General features: G+C 45.2%; 2 long non-coding RNA genes across 5 annotated transcripts; one reads left to right on the top strand and one right to left on the bottom strand.

The window, feature by feature from the left end:
* Positions 1–2019: 2019 nt before the first annotated feature.
* On the top strand, positions 2020–6257 carry LOC118285579. Of its 2 annotated transcripts, none has more exons than XR_007031954.1 (4): positions 2020–2522; positions 2616–3912; positions 4007–4079; positions 4166–4811. It is a non-coding gene; the product is annotated as an uncharacterized LOC118285579 (long non-coding RNA). The 2 variants fall into 2 exon arrangements; XR_007031955.1 differs by lacking the exon at positions 2020–2522 and adding an exon at positions 5878–6257 and having other exon boundaries at positions 3262–3912; positions 4166–4721.
* Positions 6258–12116: 5859 nt separating this feature from the next.
* LOC118285607 lies at positions 12117–17932 on the bottom strand. 3 transcript variants are annotated; one of them, XR_007031878.1, is made up of 6 exons: positions 17105–17932; positions 16822–16947; positions 15727–15816; positions 14152–15633; positions 13510–13706; positions 12117–12496 (listed from the first exon to the last, which is right to left on the bottom strand). It is a non-coding gene; the product is annotated as an uncharacterized LOC118285607 (long non-coding RNA). The 3 variants fall into 3 exon arrangements; XR_007031877.1 differs by lacking the exon at positions 12117–12496 and having other exon boundaries at positions 12966–13706; positions 17105–17922; XR_004785179.2 differs by lacking the exon at positions 12117–12496 and having other exon boundaries at positions 12966–13706; positions 14321–15633; positions 17105–17921.
* Between the last annotated feature and the right edge of the window lie 809 nt (positions 17933–18741).

Genomic DNA, 18741 nt, shown 5'->3' on the forward strand with positions numbered 1-18741 from the left:
GCTCAGCTGATTGTTTTAGTGCCATGCGATGCGATGACCTCGCTTGGTGCCCGAGAAGACTCATCGTAACAATGTCTCAGTGAGGATAGAACAAAATTCCTCAACACTTACTATGCTGTGCCGTTTTGACTCATTAGACCGAGTGAAGAGTCGAAAACCTACGAGAGCATCTTGGTGTGACGGAGACTCGGCGGCGCAGAGGTTGTGTCTGCGGCTGGAGGCTGGAGCGTCAAATAGTCGGGGAGACGCCGGTTCAAACCCAAAGTGAAGACTTAAAAACGCCAGGAGAGAAGAGCTGGATACGAAGGTTGCTCGGTGGCGGAGTGGGAGTTGGCTGGTTCAAATCCACCTCAGATATAGAACCTTGAACATAAAGTCCAACCTGAAATGAGGAGAGTAGGTGCAAGGAGTAGAGAATAGGATAGATAGGCATCAGGGAGGGGAGTGAAGGACAGGTAGGGGGGCAGGTAGCGGAGGATGTAGAGAGAGTAGGGTGAGGATAGTAGGCAGTTGGGGGGAGAGTAGGGGGAAGTGGGGATGGGGTGTGTATATCTCTGTTTCAATAGTTCATGTGAAACCATCAAATAAAGAATACACATTGTACCTGTGGAGACCCAACGACAATCTGAGCTTGAGATCAGTGTTGCAATGAATATTTATCTTCCTTCTTTGTTTTTTGCTCTACACTTACTTGAACTTATTTAAATTACTAGTTGCTGTTGTTTTTTCTCTCAATCAGTGAATCCAGTAGTTGTTTCCGCCCTGTGACGATGACGTCATCCTTTAACGGGACAAAGTGGTGGAATCCGCCTTTAATTGATTGGCAGCTTGTGGTAGCTGATTAGAGTTGGTTCCACCTGGGCAGACTCGGGCAGCCAATCAGCGGTCACCCAATCAGCTGTCACCCTGCGCACTGATAAAGAGACGTCAGTGACCCGGCGCGAGCGACGAAACAAGATCACGGTGTCTGAACCTGGCGACGTGACGAGTCGTGAACCAGTCGTGAACCAGTCGTGAACCTGGCGACGGGACGAGTCGTGAACCAGTCGTGAACCTGGCGACGGGACGAGTCGTGAACCAGTTGTGAACCTGGCGACGGGACGAGTTGTGAGTTACAACGAACGTTGGATCCGTTTGTGTGACGTCGAACTCACCTGCGGCTCCAGGTACTTTACGACTCCGAGCCAACTGGTCGGGGTCGAACAGTAACTTTGTCGTTTGTGTTTGTGTTTGTGTGTGAACTGGAATCGACGTTGGTTAAAAGTCTGACGACGCCACGAACAAACATTTGAGATGAGCAGGTGAACCACGTGGTCCTGACGAGGAGCCTCGCGGGGACGCGCACAGCTGAAGAGCGCAGAGGCAAAACTTCACCGCCAGAGATATTCAGGTGAAGTTTGGATCTTAAACGATGTGTTATTAAAAAAAAAGATTCACATGATGATTGACATAAAAACAATGAAGCGTGAACTTGATTTCTTAAATTTAAAAGTAGCAATTTGTATATAATTATGAACATTTTACTTCCTGGGGCCATTGCAATAAATCCGATGATTTCCCCTCATTTTAAGACCATAATTCTGTCGTAGGATCTTCATTTAATTTCCACTATCATATGTTTAGTGTTCAAAGAAATGAGGTTAATCTTCATGAGGGCAGCAGAGAGGCAACTGTCCACTGCCGGAGACGTCTTCTTACGACTGCTGCTGATTATTAAAGATGTCGGTGTTTCGGTTGGTCCGAGGTCGGTTTGTTTGTCTGTTGGTCCGAGGTCGGTTAGTTGGTCGGTCGGTTGGTCTGTCTGTTGGTCTGTTAGTTGGTCGGTCGGTTTGTTTGTCTGTTGGTCCGAGGTCGGTTTGTCGGTCGGTCGGTTGGTTGGTCTGTCTGTTGGTCGGTTGGTCTGTCTGTTGGTCTGTTAGTTGGTCGGTCGGTTTGTTTGTCTGTTGGTCGGAGGTCGGTTAGTTGGTCGGTCGGTTTGTTTGTCTGTTGGTCCGAGGTCGGTTGGTTGGTTGGTTTGTCGGTCGGTCGGACATCGGCCTCTCTGCTGCCCTTATATAAATATATATAAAATATTTATGAAATGTATATAAAATGAAAATCATAATACAGAATCATGGTCATTAAAATCCTGCTGACAAACAGCTGTCCTCATTTTTAACTTGACGGGTAGTGTCCACCAGAGGGCACTGAGGAGTTGGTCTGAAGCTCTCCGGTCTTTGTAAAGCACATTAGATGATTCAACAGTCCAGTGACGTGTCTGTCTTCAGAGTCTTTCTAATCCAGTGGAGACGATCGTGTTGCATAGAACATAAATTAATGGGACTGAAGGAAAGGTTGACCTTCTCTGTACATGTTACCTACTGGAGGACATTTTTATTTGTTACTTTTCTACCTGTGCATCTCAATAACTTGTCCTTCTCTCTTCCATCGAGGTGGAAGTGGATGGACGACATGACACGGACTTGGCGACTGCCTGGATCTTCACCTGGACGTCTTGATGGACGGTCCCCTGCCTGCTTCCTGTCTGTGCTCATTCTGTAATCTGACTAGAGTAAAGTAGAGAGGAAGTGACATCATCGATCTAAACGAATCCCATTTGTCTCTGTGATCATCAGGTGTTGATGTGGATCCCTGCTGAGAACCTGTCACAGCTCAAGAAGAGAATACGTCACTGCAAGAAATATTAAGGAAGAATTTAATCATAAACAGACAGTTTGTATGAAAATCACAATACAGTTATGGTGTTAAATATTTATCTTTGTCTGTCAGCAGGATGAAAAGCTCCTGATCTGGAGAAAGGGGCGGAGCCAGGGATGTTAAGTTTCTTTCTTTAACATTTTTTAACATGATTTTTCACAGAATAATTCATGGATCTAGATGAATGAGACAGAACAATAAAACATGGTCAAAGAATTAAGAAAAATAGTTTTGTTCATTTCAAAGTTAAATCATCAATGTGGTGAACTTTAGGAGGCTCGATCTATAGTTGGTAAAGATATGAATGATGATTACCACTGTTAATATCATAACATCCAGCGTGTTGTATGGACAAAAAGGAGCTCCTTAAGAAAATATCATTCTTAACATAAAAACAATAACAGTCCATTTCTCTTCATTGTAGTTTAAATGTTCTGTCAGTCGGTGTGTTGGTTGGTCTGTAGGTGGGTGAGTCTGTTGGTCGATACGTTAATCTGTCTGTAAGTTGATCCGTTGGTCGATACGTCTATCTGTCGGTCAGTTGATCTGTTGGTTGATACGTCGGTCAGTTGGTCTGTTGATCCGTCGGTCTGTTGGTTGATACGTTTCTGTCGGTCGGTCTGTTGGTCGATACGTTGGTCTGTTGGTCGATACGTTTGTCGGTCGGTCTGTTGATCCGGCGGTTGCTTGGTTGGTCTGTTGGTTGATACGTTTATCTGTCGGTCAGTTGATCCGTCGGTCTGTTGGTTGATACGTTTATCTGTCGGTCAGTTGATCCGTCGGTCTGTTGGTTGATACGTTTCTGTCTGTTGGTCGATACGTCGGTCGGTCTGTTGGTCTGTTGATCCGTCGGTTGCTTGGTTGGTCTGTTTTGTTGATCGGTCTTGTCGGAGTTCATGTAGTTTCTGGACTGGAGGTTTCTCCTCCTGCAGTTAAACCATCACACTGACACAGATTTATTGATTTTAAGTGAGTTGGATCAAACCAGAAAAAAAATCTCCAAAGAATTAAATCACTGAACATAAATTACATCCACAGTCTGACCCATAACAAAATGAGATTACAGTGCGACTGAAGGAAAGGTTGACCTCTGTTACCTACATTTTTATTAGTTACTTCTCTACCTGTGCATCTCAATAACTCGTTCTTCTCTCTTCCTTCGAGGTAAATGGTGAACTGTGTGGACGACGTGACACGGACGGTCCCCTGCCTTCTGTCTGTACTTTACTCTGGTTAGATTACAGAATGAGCACAGGAAGTGACATCAATCTTTCGCTAAAGGAATCCCATTTGTCTCTGTGATCATCAGGTGTTGATGTGGATCCCTGCTGAGAACCTGTCACAGCTCAAGAAGAGAATACTTCACTGTAAGAAATATTAAGGTAAAGAATTTAATCATAAACACAGTTTGTATGAAAATCACAATACAGAGTTATGGTGTTAAAGATTTGATCTTGTCTGTCAGCAGGATGAAAAGTTCGTGAACATAGATCTGGACAAAGGGGCGGAGCCAGGGATGGCTTGTGGTGGCTGCAGAGTCACTACATCCCCTCCCACATGTTAGACATCAAGTTACTGTGCATTATATATGTTTACCTACTGCGGGAGATGGTTACTACATTTTAACACAGCAGGGAATTGATAATAATTTTGATCTGTTATTTCTCAATAACTTGTCTTTTTCCTCTTCCTATGAAACTAAAGTGGATGTGACACTGACTCACCTGGACCTTTGCCGGGGCCTGGAGACATGCTTCCTGTCTGTGATCATTCTGTAATCTGACATCATCGAGCTAAAGGAATCCCATTTGTCTCTGTGATCATCAGGTGTTGATGTGGATCCCTGCTGAGAACCAGTCACAGCTCAAGAAGAGAATACTTCACTGCAAGAAATATTAAGGCAAAGTATTTAATCATAAACAGACAGTTTGTATGGAAATCGCAATACAGATTTGTCTTTGTCTGTCAGCAGGATGAAAAGCTCCTGAACGAGGATCTGGACAAAGGGGCGGAGCCAGGGATCGGTAGTTTCGTTTTTTAACATGTTGACGACTCACAGAATAATTCATGGATCTAGATGAATGATACCAAACAATACATTGAAATGGGAAAAATAATAATCTTAACTCTTTGACAAAGTTAAATCCATCAATGTAGTGAACTTTAGGAGGCTCGATCTATAGTTTGTAAGATATAAATGATGATATCCTAACATCCAGTGTGTTGTATGGACAAATGGAGGAAAGTAGCTTCTTAGGAAAATATCGTTCTTAACATTGACAAAAACAATAACAGACCTTTTCTGTTCATTGTAGTTTAAATGTTCTGTTGGTCTGTCGGTTTGTTTCCATTGGTCTGTCGGTGTGTTGGTCTGTCGGTTTGTTTCCATTGGTCTGTTGGTTTGTTTATCCGTCGGTCTGTTGGGTGGTCGGTTGGTTTGTTTATCCGTCGGTCTGTTGGTCGGTCGGTCGGTCTGTTGGACGGTCGGTCTGTTTGTTTATCCGTCGGTCTGTTGGACGGTCGGTCTGTTTGTTTATCCGTCGGTCTGTTTGTTTATCCGTCGGTCGGACGGTCGGTTGGTTTGTTTATCCGTCGGTCGGTTGGACGGTCGGTTGGTTTGTTTATCCGTTGGACGGTCGGTTGGTTTGTTTATCCGTCGGTCGGTTGGACGGTCGGTTGGTTTGTTTATCCGTCGGTCGGTTGGTTTGTTTATCCGTCGGTCGGTCGGTTGGACGGTCGGTTGGTCCGTTTGTCTGTTGGACGGTCGGTTGGTCCGTTTGTCTGTTGGTCGGTTGGTCCGTTTGTCTGTTGGTCGGTTGGTCCGTTTGTCTGTTGGACGGTCGGTTGGTCCGTTTGTCTGTTGGTGTGTTGTCGGAGTTCCTGGACTGGAGGCTTCTCCTGCAGTTAAACCATCACACTGACACAGATTTAGTGAGTTGGATCAAACCAGAAAAAAAATAATCTCCAAAGAATTGAATCATAGAACTCAAATCCATAGTGTGGTTGAGCTAGAGTTAATTACAGTAACACAATGGATGTAAGGATATTAATGGTTTTGATAAACATTCATATCGTATGACCTATTTAATAATGGTTACTGCATTGTAACAGGAGTAACATCATTTTTCCTCCTCCTCAATAACTTGTATTTTCGGTCTTCTATCGATGAAACTGTTGAAGTGGATGATTGGTCTCGGTGATGTCGACCTGCCTGGACCGGTTCTTTATGATCATCAGGCGTTTATGTGGATCCCCGATGAAGAGTTGTCAAGGGGACGCACACAGCTGAAGAAGAGAATACTTCACTGCAAAATATATGTACATCTCAATAAGTCTTCTCTCTTCCATTGAGGTACTTCACCTTGACAAAGACATGATGTGGGACGTGTTTGTGCTTATTCTTGTAACTCTAATAAAGATGAGAGGAAGCAGTAGAGATGAACTGTGAGACCGTGTAAGTCGACTGTAGATTGTCCCTTATACAAACATGTATGGAATGTATTTGTTACTCCTGTTGAGACATTCCACTAAAGTGACAATTCTAATGTCATTTCATTAAATCAATGTTGTCATTGTGTCATTTCATAACACGTATGAATAGTTTATCAAACGATGCTGCAGTTATGTTAAAGGTTCCCGAGAGTCGCTGTGTTCTCGGAGTGGAACCAACCAACCAGCAGGTCACTGAAGAGCCCCAGGTTCTGTGTGGAGAAGGACGAGCAGTTGGTCTGGTTTCCTTCAGTTGTGAAGATGCTCTGACAGGAAGGTCAGAAATATGAATTTATCAACATGTGTAACATGTTTAGTTTTCAAGGAGTTTATATTACATATATTATGACATGTTTAGTTTTCAAGGAGTTTATAATACATATCTTACATTATTAAAGTGCTTTGTTCTGCAGAATCAGGAGCATGTATTGCTATAAATTATTGTTCCTTTCTGATCAGTGGGGGTCCAGTAATTAAAAATGTATGTACGATTATTGTTACTATGACAGTGTCTGAGCTGCAGGAGATTATGAATTACATTCACAGAAAGTCACATGATCCAACAGCCGAGATCCAATGACAGAGATTATAAGCAGCAGGAGACTCACTGTGATTGGACGTCGCAGGTGCAAGTTGTATGAGACTCGTTGAATTCATCATGCGTCCGCGCGAAGGAGAACCCGCCCGGCGCTGGATTTGAACCAGCGTCTCCCAATCTGATTTGAACTCTCCAGCTACAGACTCAGCCATTACGCCACCGACAGAAGTGACAGGGAGACCTGAGTTGGAAGATTTGACTTTTACCTCATTCCACTCGCCTGATGAAGTCCATCAGAAAGAGCGTAGAGTGTGTGGGAGACTCGCTGGAGTGGAGGCTCAGTATGCGGCTGATGGGTCGAGTGTTGCGGGAAATGCTGGTTCAAGCAAAGGACTGAGGCCCAGGAGAGGTCACAATGTGATGGCGTACACTGTGAATGTGGTAGAGTGCAAGGGGTTATGGCAAAAAGAAGGAAAAGTGAACCCCAACAGGACCCAAGCAAAGCACCACCAGACAGTAAGACTACTGTTGTTTTTCAAATTTGATGCCATACAATGTTATGCAGTTTTTATACTCTACTACTAATCTGAACTTGTTTCAGTTTCAAATCTTATGAGACTCAGAGAATTAAGTCCGAGAGCAGCTCAGTGTCACAGGCTCGGCTCGGTGGGGTGGAGGTGAAGCGTGCGGCTGGAGCGTCAAATAGTCTTGGAGACGCCGGTTCAAACTCGGCACCGGACGGAAAGAAGCAACATTGGAGGTCAAAGAGTTCACTCTTACCGCACTCAGTGAATTTATCAAGTCCCACAGACGGAGAGAAGAGAGAACTCCTACGAGAGCAGCTGAACGCAAAGGACGGTCGGTGCCGTGGAGGATAAGTGTGCGGCTGCGGAGTCTAGTAGTCGGGGAGACGCCGGTTCAAACCCTGCACCGGACGGATAGAAGTTACACTGGAGACTTGACTCTTACGACACCACGTGAATTTATCAAGTCCCACAGATGGAGAGAAGAGAGAATAGCTACGAGACCAGTTGGATGTGAAGGACGGTCGGTGGCGAGGAGGATAAGTGTGCGGCGGCGTAGTCGGGGAGACGCCGGTTCAAACTCAGCACCGGACGACTTCTTATCAGACGTGGTGAATTTATTAAGTCCAAAACCCAAAGTGAAGACTCAAAAACGCCAGGAGAGAAGACCTGGATACGAAGGGTGCTCGGTGGCGAAGTGGGTTTGTCTGCGACTGAAAAGTCGGCCAGTCCAGGAGCGGCTGGTTCAAATCCACCTCAGATATAGTACCTTGAACATAAAGTCCAACCTCAATAGGGGGAGTAGGATAGATAGATAGATAAATAGATAGAATAGAATAGGAAGAGAGAAAATAGGATAGATAGCTAGAAGGGATAGGAAGAAGAGAGAGAATAGAAGGGATAGGTAGGATAGAATAGAGTAGGATAGATAGGAAATAGAAAAAGTGAGATTAGGAAGAGATAGAATAGGATAGAGGTAGTAGGAGGAGGGGGGATAGGGAGAGTGTAGGAGGAGGAGGGGGGATAGGGAGAGAGTAGGAGGAGGAGGATAGGGAGAGAGTAGGAGGATAGGGAGAGAGTAGGAGGAGGAGAGAGTAGGAGGAGGGGGGATAGGGAGAGAGTAGGAGGAGGGGGGATAGGGAGAGAGTAGGAGGAGGGGGGATAGGGAGAGAGTAGGAGGAGGAGGATAGGGAGAGAGTAGGAGGAGGAGGAGAGAGTAGGAGGAGGAGAGAGTAGGAGGAGGGGGGATAGGGAGAGAGTAGGAGGAGGGGGGATAGGGAGAGAGTAGGTAGGAAGAGAGAGTAGGAGGAGGGGGGATAGGGAGGGAGGAGGAGGTAGGAGGAGGAGGGGGGATAGGGAGAGAGTAGGAGGAGGGAATAGGGAGAGAGTAGGAGGAGAGGGGGGATAGGGAGAGAGTAGGAGGAGGGGAGAGTAGGAGGGGGGATAGGGAGAGAGTAGGAGTAGGAGGAGAAGGAGAGAGGAGGAGGAGAGAGGAGGAGGAGAGAGTAGGAGGAGAAGGAGAGAGGAGGAGGAGAGAGTAGGAGGAGGAGGAGAGAGTAGGAGGAGGAGAGAGATTAGGAGGAGGGGAGAGATTAGGAGGAGGGGGGTAGGAGGAGAGGGAGAGAGTAGGCTATCCCTTTTTAAGGCATTTGTAAAAAATAAGAAATTTCTCCCTACCCCCCTCTCCCTCTACCTACTCTCTCCTCCTCCTCCTACTCTCTCCTCCTCTCTCCTCCTCTCTCCTCCTCTCTCCCTATCCCCCCTCCTCCTACTCTATCCTCCTCCTCCTCTCTCCCTATCCCCCCTCCTCCTACTCTATCCTCCTCCTCCTCTCTCCCTATCCCCCCTCCTCCTACTCTCTCCTCCTCCTACTCTATCCTCCTCCTCCTCTCTCCCTATCCCCCCTCCTCCTACTCTCTCCTCCTCCTACTCTATCCTCCTCCTCCTCTCTCCCTATCCCCCCTCCTCCTACTCTCTCCCTATCCCCCCTCCTCCTCCTCCTACTCTCTCCCTATCCTCTCTCCTCCTCCTACTCTCTCCTCCTCCTACTCTCTCCCTATCCCCCCTCCTCCTACTCTCTCCCTATCCCCCCTCCTCCTCCTCCTACTCTCTCCCTATCCTCTCTCCTCCTCCTACTCTCTCCTCCTCCTACTCTCTCCCTATCCCCCCTCCTCCTACTCTCTCCCTATCTCCCTATCCCCCCTCCTCCTCCTACTCTCTCCCTATCCCCCCCTCCTCCTACTCTCTCCTCCTCCCTCCCTATCCCCCCTCCTCCTACTCTCTCTTCCTCTCTCCCTATCCCCCCCTCCTCCTACTCTCTCCTCCTCCCTCCCTATCCCCCCTCCTCCTACTCTCTCCTCCTCCCTCCCTATCCCCCCTCCTCCTACTCTCTCTTCCTACCTACTCTCTCCCTATCCCCCCTCCTCCTACTCTCTCCCTATCCCCTCTCCTCCTACTCTCTCCTCCTCCTACTCTCTCCCTATCCTCCTCCTCCTACTCTCTCCCTATCCCCCCCTCCTCCTACTCTCTCCTCCTCCCTCCCTATCCCCCCTCCTCCTACTCTCTCTTCCTCTCTCCCTATCCCCCCCTCCTCCTACTCTCTCCTCCTCCCTCCCTATCCCCCCTCCTCCTACTCTCTCCTCCTCCCTCCCTATCCCCCCTCCTCCTACTCTCTCCTCCTCCCTCCCTATCCCCCCTCCTCCTACTCTCTCTTCCTACCTACTCTCTCCCTATCCCCCCTCCTCCTACTCTCTCCCTATCCCCTCTCCTCCTACTCTCTCCTCCTCCTACTCTCTCCCTATCCTCCTCCTCCTACTCTCTCCCTATCCTCCTCCTCCTACTCTCTCCCTATCCCCCCTCCTCCTCCTCCTACACTCTCCCTATCCCCCCTCCTCCTACTACCTCTATCCTATTCTATCTCTTCCTAATCTCACTTTTTCTATTTCCTATCTATCCTACTCTATTCTATCCTACCTATCCCTTCTATTCTCTCTCTTCTTCCTATCCCTTCTAGCTATCTATCCTATTTTCTCTCTTCCTATTCTATTCTATCTATTTATCTATCTATCTATCCTACTCCCCCTATTGAGGTTGGACTTTATGTTCAAGGTACTATATCTGAGGTGGATTTGAACCAGCCGCTCCTGGACTGGCCGACTTTTCAGTCGCAGACAAACCCACTTCGCCACCGAGCACCCTTCGTATCCAGGTCTTCTCTCCTGGCGTTTTTGAGTCTTCACTTTGGGTTTTGGACTTAATAAATTCACCACGTCTGATAAGAAGTCGTCCGGTGCTGAGTTTGAACCGGCGTCTCCCCGACTACGCCGCCGCACACTTATCCTCCTCGCCACCGACCGTCCTTCACATCCAACTGGTCTCGTAGCTATTCTCTCTTCTCTCCATCTGTGGGACTTGATAAATTCACGTGGTGTCGTAAGAGTCAAGTCTCCAGTGTAACTTCTATCCGTCCGGTGCAGGGTTTGAACCGGCGTCTCCCCGACTACTAGACTCCGCAGCCGCACACTTATCCTCCACGGCACCGACCGTCCTTTGCGTTCAGCTGCTCTCGTAGGAGTTCTCTCTTCTCTCCGTCTGTGGGACTTGATAAATTCACTGAGTGCGGTAAGAGTGAACTCTTTGACCTCCAATGTTGCTTCTTTCCGTCCGGTGCCGAGTTTGAACCGGCGTCTCCAAGACTATTTGACGCTCCAGCCGCACGCTTCACCTCCACCCCACCGAGCCGAGCCTGTGACACTGAGCTGCTCTCGGACTTAATTCTCTGAGTCTCATAAGATTTGAAACTGAAACAAGTTCAGATTAGTAGTAGAGTATAAAAACTGCATAACATTGTATGGCATCAAATTTGAAAAACAACAGTAGTCTTACTGTCTGGTGGTGCTTTGCTTGGGTCCTGTTGGGGTTCACTTTTCCTTCTTTTTGCCATAACCCCTTGCACTCTACCACATTCACAGTGTACGCCATCACATTGTGACCTCTCCTGGGCCTCAGTCCTTTGCTTGAACCAGCATTTCCCGCAACACTCGACCCATCAGCCGCATACTGAGCCTCCACTCCAGCGAGTCTCCCACACACTCTACGCTCTTTCTGATGGACTTCATCAGGCGAGTGGAATGAGGTAAAAGTCAAATCTTCCAACTCAGGTCTCCCTGTCACTTCTGTCGGTGGCGTAATGGCTGAGTCTGTAGCTGGAGAGTTCAAATCAGATTGGGAGACGCTGGTTCAAATCCAGCGCCGGGCGGGTTCTCCTTCGCGCGGACGCATGATGAATTCAACGAGTCTCATACAACTTGCACCTGCGACGTCCAATCACAGTGAGTCTCCTGCTGCTTATAATCTCTGTCATTGGATCTCGGCTGTTGGATCATGTGACTTTCTGTGAATGTAATTCATAATCTCCTGCAGCTCAGACACTGTCATAGTAACAATAATCGTACATACATTTTTAATTACTGGACCCCCACTGATCAGAAAGGAACAATAATTTATAGCAATACATGCTCCTGATTCTGCAGAACAAAGCACTTTAATAATGTAAGATATGTATTATAAACTCCTTGAAAACTAAACATGTCATAATATATGTAATATAAACTCCTTGAAAACTAAACATGTTACACATGTTGATAAATTCATATTTCTGACCTTCCTGTCAGAGCATCTTCACAACTGAAGGAAACCAGACCAACTGCTCGTCCTTCTCCACACAGAACCTGGGGCTCTTCAGTGACCTGCTGGTTGGTTGGTTCCACTCCGAGAACACAGCGACTCTCGGGAACCTTTAACATAACTGCAGCATCGTTTGATAAACTATTCATACGTGTTATGAAATGACACAATGACAACATTGATTTAATGAAATGACATTAGAATTGTCACTTTAGTGGAATGTCTCAACAGGAGTAACAAATACATTCCATACATGTTTGTATAAGGGACAATCTACAGTCGACTTACACGGTCTCACAGTTCATCTCTACTGCTTCCTCTCATCTTTATTAGAGTTACAAGAATAAGCACAAACACGTCCCACATCATGTCTTTGTCAAGGTGAAGTACCTCAATGGAAGAGAGAAGACTTATTGAGATGTACATATATTTTGCAGTGAAGTATTCTCTTCTTCAGCTGTGTGCGTCCCCTTGACAACTCTTCATCGGGGATCCACATAAACGCCTGATGATCATAAAGAACCGGTCCAGGCAGGTCGACATCACCGAGACCAATCATCCACTTCAACAGTTTCATCGATAGAAGACCGAAAATACAAGTTATTGAGGAGGAGGAAAAATGATGTTACTCCTGTTACAATGCAGTAACCATTATTAAATAGGTCATACGATATGAATGTTTATCAAAACCATTAATATCCTTACATCCATTGTGTTACTGTAATTAACTCTAGCTCAACCACACTATGGATTTGAGTTCTATGATTCAATTCTTTGGAGATTATTTTTTTTCTGGTTTGATCCAACTCACTAAATCTGTGTCAGTGTGATGGTTTAACTGCAGGAGAAGCCTCCAGTCCAGGAACTACAGGAACTCCGACAACACACCAACAGACAAACGGACCAACCATCCAACAGACCGACGGATAAACGAACCGACCGACCGTCCAACAGACCGACGGATAAACAAACCAACCGACCGTCCGACCAACCAACCAACGGATAAACCAACCGACCGACCGTCCAACCGACCGACGGATAAACAAACAGACCGACGGATAAACAAACAGACCGACGGATAAACAAACAGACCGACCGTCCAACAGACCGACGGATAAACAAACCAACCGACCGACCAACAGACCGACGGATAAACAAACCAACCGACCATCCAACAGACCGACGGATAAACAAACCAACAGACCAATGGAAACAAACCGACAGACCAACACACCGACAGACCAATGGAAACAAACCGACAGACCAACAGAACATTTAAACTACAATGAACAGAAAAGGTCTGTTATTGTTTTTGTCAATGTTAAGAACGATATTTTCCTAAGAAGCTACTTTCCTCCATTTGTCCATACAACACACTGGATGTTAGGATATCATCATTCATATCTTACAAACTATAGATCGAGCCTCCTAAAGTTCACCACATTGATGGATTTAACTTTGTCAAAGAGTTAAGATTATTATTTTTTTTTCCCATTTCAATGTATTGTTTGGTATCATTCATCTAGATCCATGAATTATTCTGTGAGTCGTCAACATGTTAAAAAACGAAACTACCGATCCCTGGCTCCGCCCCTTTGTCCAGATCCTCGTTCAGGAGCTTTTCATCCTGCTGACAGACAAAGACAAATCTGTATTGCGATTTCCATACAAACTGTCTGTTTATGATTAAATACTTTGCCTTAATATTTCTTGCAGTGAAGTATTCTCTTCTTGAGCTGTGACAGGTTCTCAGCAGGGATCCACATCAACACCTGATGATCACAGAGACAAATGGGATTCCTTTAGCTCGATGATGTCAGATTACAGAATGATCACAGACAGGAAGCATGTCTCCAGGCCCCGGCAAAGGTCCAGGTGAGTCAGTGTCACATCCACTTTAGTTTCATAGGAAGAGGAAAAAGACAAGTTATTGAGAAATAACAGATCAAAATTATCATCAATTCCCTGCTGTGTTAAAATGTAGTAACCATCTCCCGCAGTAGGTAAACATATATAATGCACAGTAACTTGATGTCTAACATGTGGGAGGGGATGTAGTGACTCTGCAGCCACCACAAGCCATCCCTGGCTCCGCCCCTTTGTCCAGATCTATGTTCACGAACTTTTCATCCTGCTGACAGACAAGATCAAATCTTTAACACCATAACTCTGTATTGTGATTTTCATACAAACTGTGTTTATGATTAAATTCTTTACCTTAATATTTCTTACAGTGAAATATTCTCTTCTTGAGCTGTGACAGGTTCTCAGCAGGGATCCACATCAACACCTGATGATCACAGAGACAAATGGGATTCCTTTAGCGAAAGATTGATGTCACTTCCTCTGTGCTCATTCTGTAATCTAACCAGAGTAAAGTACAGACAGAAGGCAGGGGACCGTCCGTGTCACGTCGTCCACACAGTTCACCATTTACCTCGAAGGAAGAGAGAAGAACGAGTTATTGAGATGCACAGGTAGAGAAGTAACTAATAAAAATGTAGGTAACAGAGGTCAACCTTTCCTTCAGTCGCACTGTAATCTCATTTTGTTATGGGTCAGACTGTGGATGTAATTTATGTTCAGTGATTTAATTCTTTGGAGATTTTTTTTCTGGTTTGATCCAACTCACTTAAAATCAATAAATCTGTGTCAGTGTGATGGTTTAACTGCAGGAGGAGAAACCTCCAGTCCAGAAACTACATGAACTCCGACAAGACCGATCAACAAAACAGACCAACCAAGCAACCGACGGATCAACAGACCAACAGACCGACCGACGTATCGACCAACAGACAGAAACGTATCGACCAACAGATCAACTGACCGACAGATAAACGTATCAACCAACAGACCGACGGATCAACTGACCGACAGATAAACGTATCAACCAACAGACCAACCAAGCAACCGCCGGATCAACAGACCGACCGACAAACGTATCGACCAACAGACCAACGTATCGACCAACAGACCGACCGACAGAAACGTATCAACCAACAGACCGACGGATCAACAGACCAACTGACCGACAGACGTATCAACCAACAGATCAACTGACCGACAGATAGACGTATCAACCAACAGACCGACGTATCGACCAACGGATCAACTTACAGACAGATTAACGTATCGACCAACAGACTCACCCACCTACAGACCAACCAACACACTGACTGACAGAACATTTAAACTACAATGAAGAGAAATGGACTGTTATTGTTTTTATGTTAAGAATGATATTTTCTTAAGGAGCTCCTTTTTGTCCATACAACACGCTGGATGTTATGATATTAACAGTGGTAATCATCATTCATATCTTTACCAACTATAGATCGAGCCTGCTAAAGTTCACCACATTGATGATTTAACTTTGAAATGAACAAAACTATTTTTCTTAATTCTTTGACCATGTTTTATTGTTCTGTCTCATTCATCTAGATCCATGAATTATTCTGTGAAAAATCATGTTAAAAAATGTTAAAGAAAGAAACTTAACATCCCTGGCTCCGCCCCTTTCTCCAGATCAGGAGCTTTTCATCCTGCTGACAGACAAAGATAAATATTTAACACCATAACTGTATTGTGATTTTCATACAAACTGTCTGTTTATGATTAAATTCTTCCTTAATATTTCTTGCAGTGACGTATTCTCTTCTTGAGCTGTGACAGGTTCTCAGCAGGGATCCACATCAACACCTGATGATCACAGAGACAAATGGGATTCGTTTAGATCGATGATGTCACTTCCTCTCTACTTTACTCTAGTCAGATTACAGAATGAGCACAGACAGGAAGCAGGCAGGGGACCGTCCATCAAGACGTCCAGGTGAAGATCCAGGCAGTCGCCAAGTCCGTGTCACGTCGTCCATCCACTTCCACCTCGATGGAAGAGAGAAGGACAAGTTATTGAGATGCACAGGTAGAAAAGTAACAAATAAAAATGTCCTCCAGTAGGTAACATGTACAGAGAAGGTCAACCTTTCCTTCAGTCCCATTAATTTATGTTCTATGCAACACGATCGTCTCCACTGGATTAGAAAGACTCTGAAGACAGACACGTCACTGGACTGTTGAATCATCTAATGTGCTTTACAAAGACCGGAGAGCTTCAGACCAACTCCTCAGTGCCCTCTGGTGGACACTACCCGTCAAGTTAAAAATGAGGACAGCTGTTTGTCAGCAGGATTTTAATGACCATGATTCTGTATTATGATTTTCATTTTATATACATTTCATTAATATTTTATATAAGGGCAGCAGAGAGGCCGATGTCCGACCGACCGACAAACCAACCAACCAACCGACCTCGGACCAACAGACAAACAAACCGACCGACCAACTAACCGACCTCGGACCAACAGACAAACAAACCGACCGACCAACAGACAGACCAACCGACCGACCAACCGACCAACAGACAAACAAACCGACCTCGGACCAACAGACAAACAAACCGACCGACCAACCAACAGACAGACCAACCGACCGACCAACCGACCGACCTCGGACCAACAGACAAACAAACCGACCTCGGACCAACCGAAACACCGACATCTTTAATAATCAGCAGCAGTAGTAAGAAGACGTCTCCGGCAGTGGACAGTTGCCTCTCTGCTGCCCTCATGAAGATTAACCTCATTTCTTTGAACACTAAACATATGATAGTGGAAATTAAATGAAGATCCTACGACAGAATTATGGTCTTAAAATGAGGGGAAATCATCGGATTTATTGCAATGGCCTCAGGAAGTAAAGTGTTCATAATTATATACAAATTGCTACTTTTAAATTTAAGAAATCAAGTTCACGCTTCATTGTTTTTATGTCAATCATCATGTGAATCTTTTTTTTTTAATAACACATCGTTTAAGATCCAAACTTCACCTGAATATCTCTGGCGGTGAAGTTTTGCCTCTGCGCTCTTCAGCTGTGCGCGTCCCCGCGAGGCTCCTCGTCAGGACCACGTGGTTCACCTGCTCATCTCAAATGTTTGTTCGTGGCGTCGTCAGACTTTTAACCAACGTCGATTCCAGTTCACACACAAACACAAACACAAACGACAAAGTTACTGTTCGACCCCGACCAGTTGGCTCGGAGTCGTAAAGTACCTGGAGCCGCAGGTGAGTTCGACGTCACACAAACGGATCCAACGTTCGTTGTAACTCACAACTCGTCCCGTCGCCAGGTTCACGACTGGTTCACGACTCGTCCCGTCGTCAGGTTCACGACTCGTCCCGTCGCCAGGTTCACGACTGGTTCACGACTCGTCCCGTCGCCAGGTTCACAACTGGTTCACGACTCGTCCCGTCGCCAGGTTCAGACACCGTGATCTTGTTTCGTCGCTCGCGCCGGGTCACTGACGTCTCTTTATCAGTGCGCAGGGTGACAGCTGATTGGCTGCCCGAGTCTGCCCAGGTGGAACCAACTCTAATCAGCAGCCACAAGCTGCCAATCAATTAAAGGCGGATTCCACCACTTTGTCCCGTTAAAGGATGACGTCATCGTCACAGGGAGGAAACAACTACTGGATTCACTGATTGAGAGAAAAAACAGCAACTTTGACATGATAATCTATTGAACACTGAGGGGAAACATACAGAGATATACACACTCCCTCCTACTCTCTCCCTGTCTGTCACCCCCTCTGCTTACTATCATCACCCTACTCTCTCTGCATCCTCCGCTACCTGCCCCCCTTCCTTTCCTTCACTCCCTCATTCCTATCCATCCTATCTCTATCATTTGCACCTGCTCTACTCATTTCAGATATGATTTTGTATGCCTTACTACACTATGCCATCTCATGCCATGCTGTACTATGTCATTTTATGTAGTTTTTATGCCATACTATACTATGGCAAATGGACTGTATTTATATAGCGCTTTTCTAGTCATATAGACCACACAACATTGTGGGGTGTTATGCTGTTTTAAGTCCTTACTACACTATGCTGTCTCTAGCCATACTATACTATGTCGTTTTATGCTGCTTTTATGCCATAATATACAATGCTGTTTTTTCACTCTTTTTGCCATACAATACTATGTCGTTTTTTTCAGTTTTCATGCCATACTATACTATGCCATTTTATGCTGTTTTAGGCCTTACTACACTATGCCGTCTGTAGCCCTGCTATACTATGTCGTTTGATGAAGCTTTTATGCCATAATATACAATGCCATTTTTTCACATTTTTTGCCATACTATACTATGTCGTTTTATGCTGTTTTAGGCCTTACTACACTATGCCGTCTGTAGCCATGCTATACTATGTCGTTTTATGCTGCTTTTATGCCATAATATACAATGGCGATTTTTCACATTTTTTGCCATACTATACTATGTAGTTTTATGCTTTTTTTGGCCTTACTACACTATGCCGTGTCATGCCTTGCTATACTATGTCGTTTTATGCTGCTTTTATGCCATAATATACAATGCTGTTTTTTCACTCTTTTGCCATACAATACTATGTCGTTTTTTTTCAATTTTCATGCCATACTATACTATGTCGTTTTATGCTTTTTTTGGCCTTACTACACTATGCCGTCTCATGCCTTGCTATACTATGTCGTTTTATGCTGCTTTTATGCCATAATATACAATGCTGTTTTTTCACTCTTTTTGCCATACAATACTATGTCGTTTTTTTCAGTTTTCATGCCATACTATACTATGCCATTTTATGCTGTTTTAGGCCTTACTACACTATGCCGGCCCATGCCTTGTATACTATGTCGTTTTATGCTGCTTTTATGCCATAATATACAATGCCATTTTTTCACATTTTTTGCCATACTATA

This window comes from Scophthalmus maximus, chromosome 12 (assembly GCF_022379125.1).
Source record: "Scophthalmus maximus strain ysfricsl-2021 chromosome 12, ASM2237912v1, whole genome shotgun sequence".
NCBI classification, from domain to species: Eukaryota; Metazoa; Chordata; class Actinopteri; order Pleuronectiformes; family Scophthalmidae; genus Scophthalmus; species Scophthalmus maximus.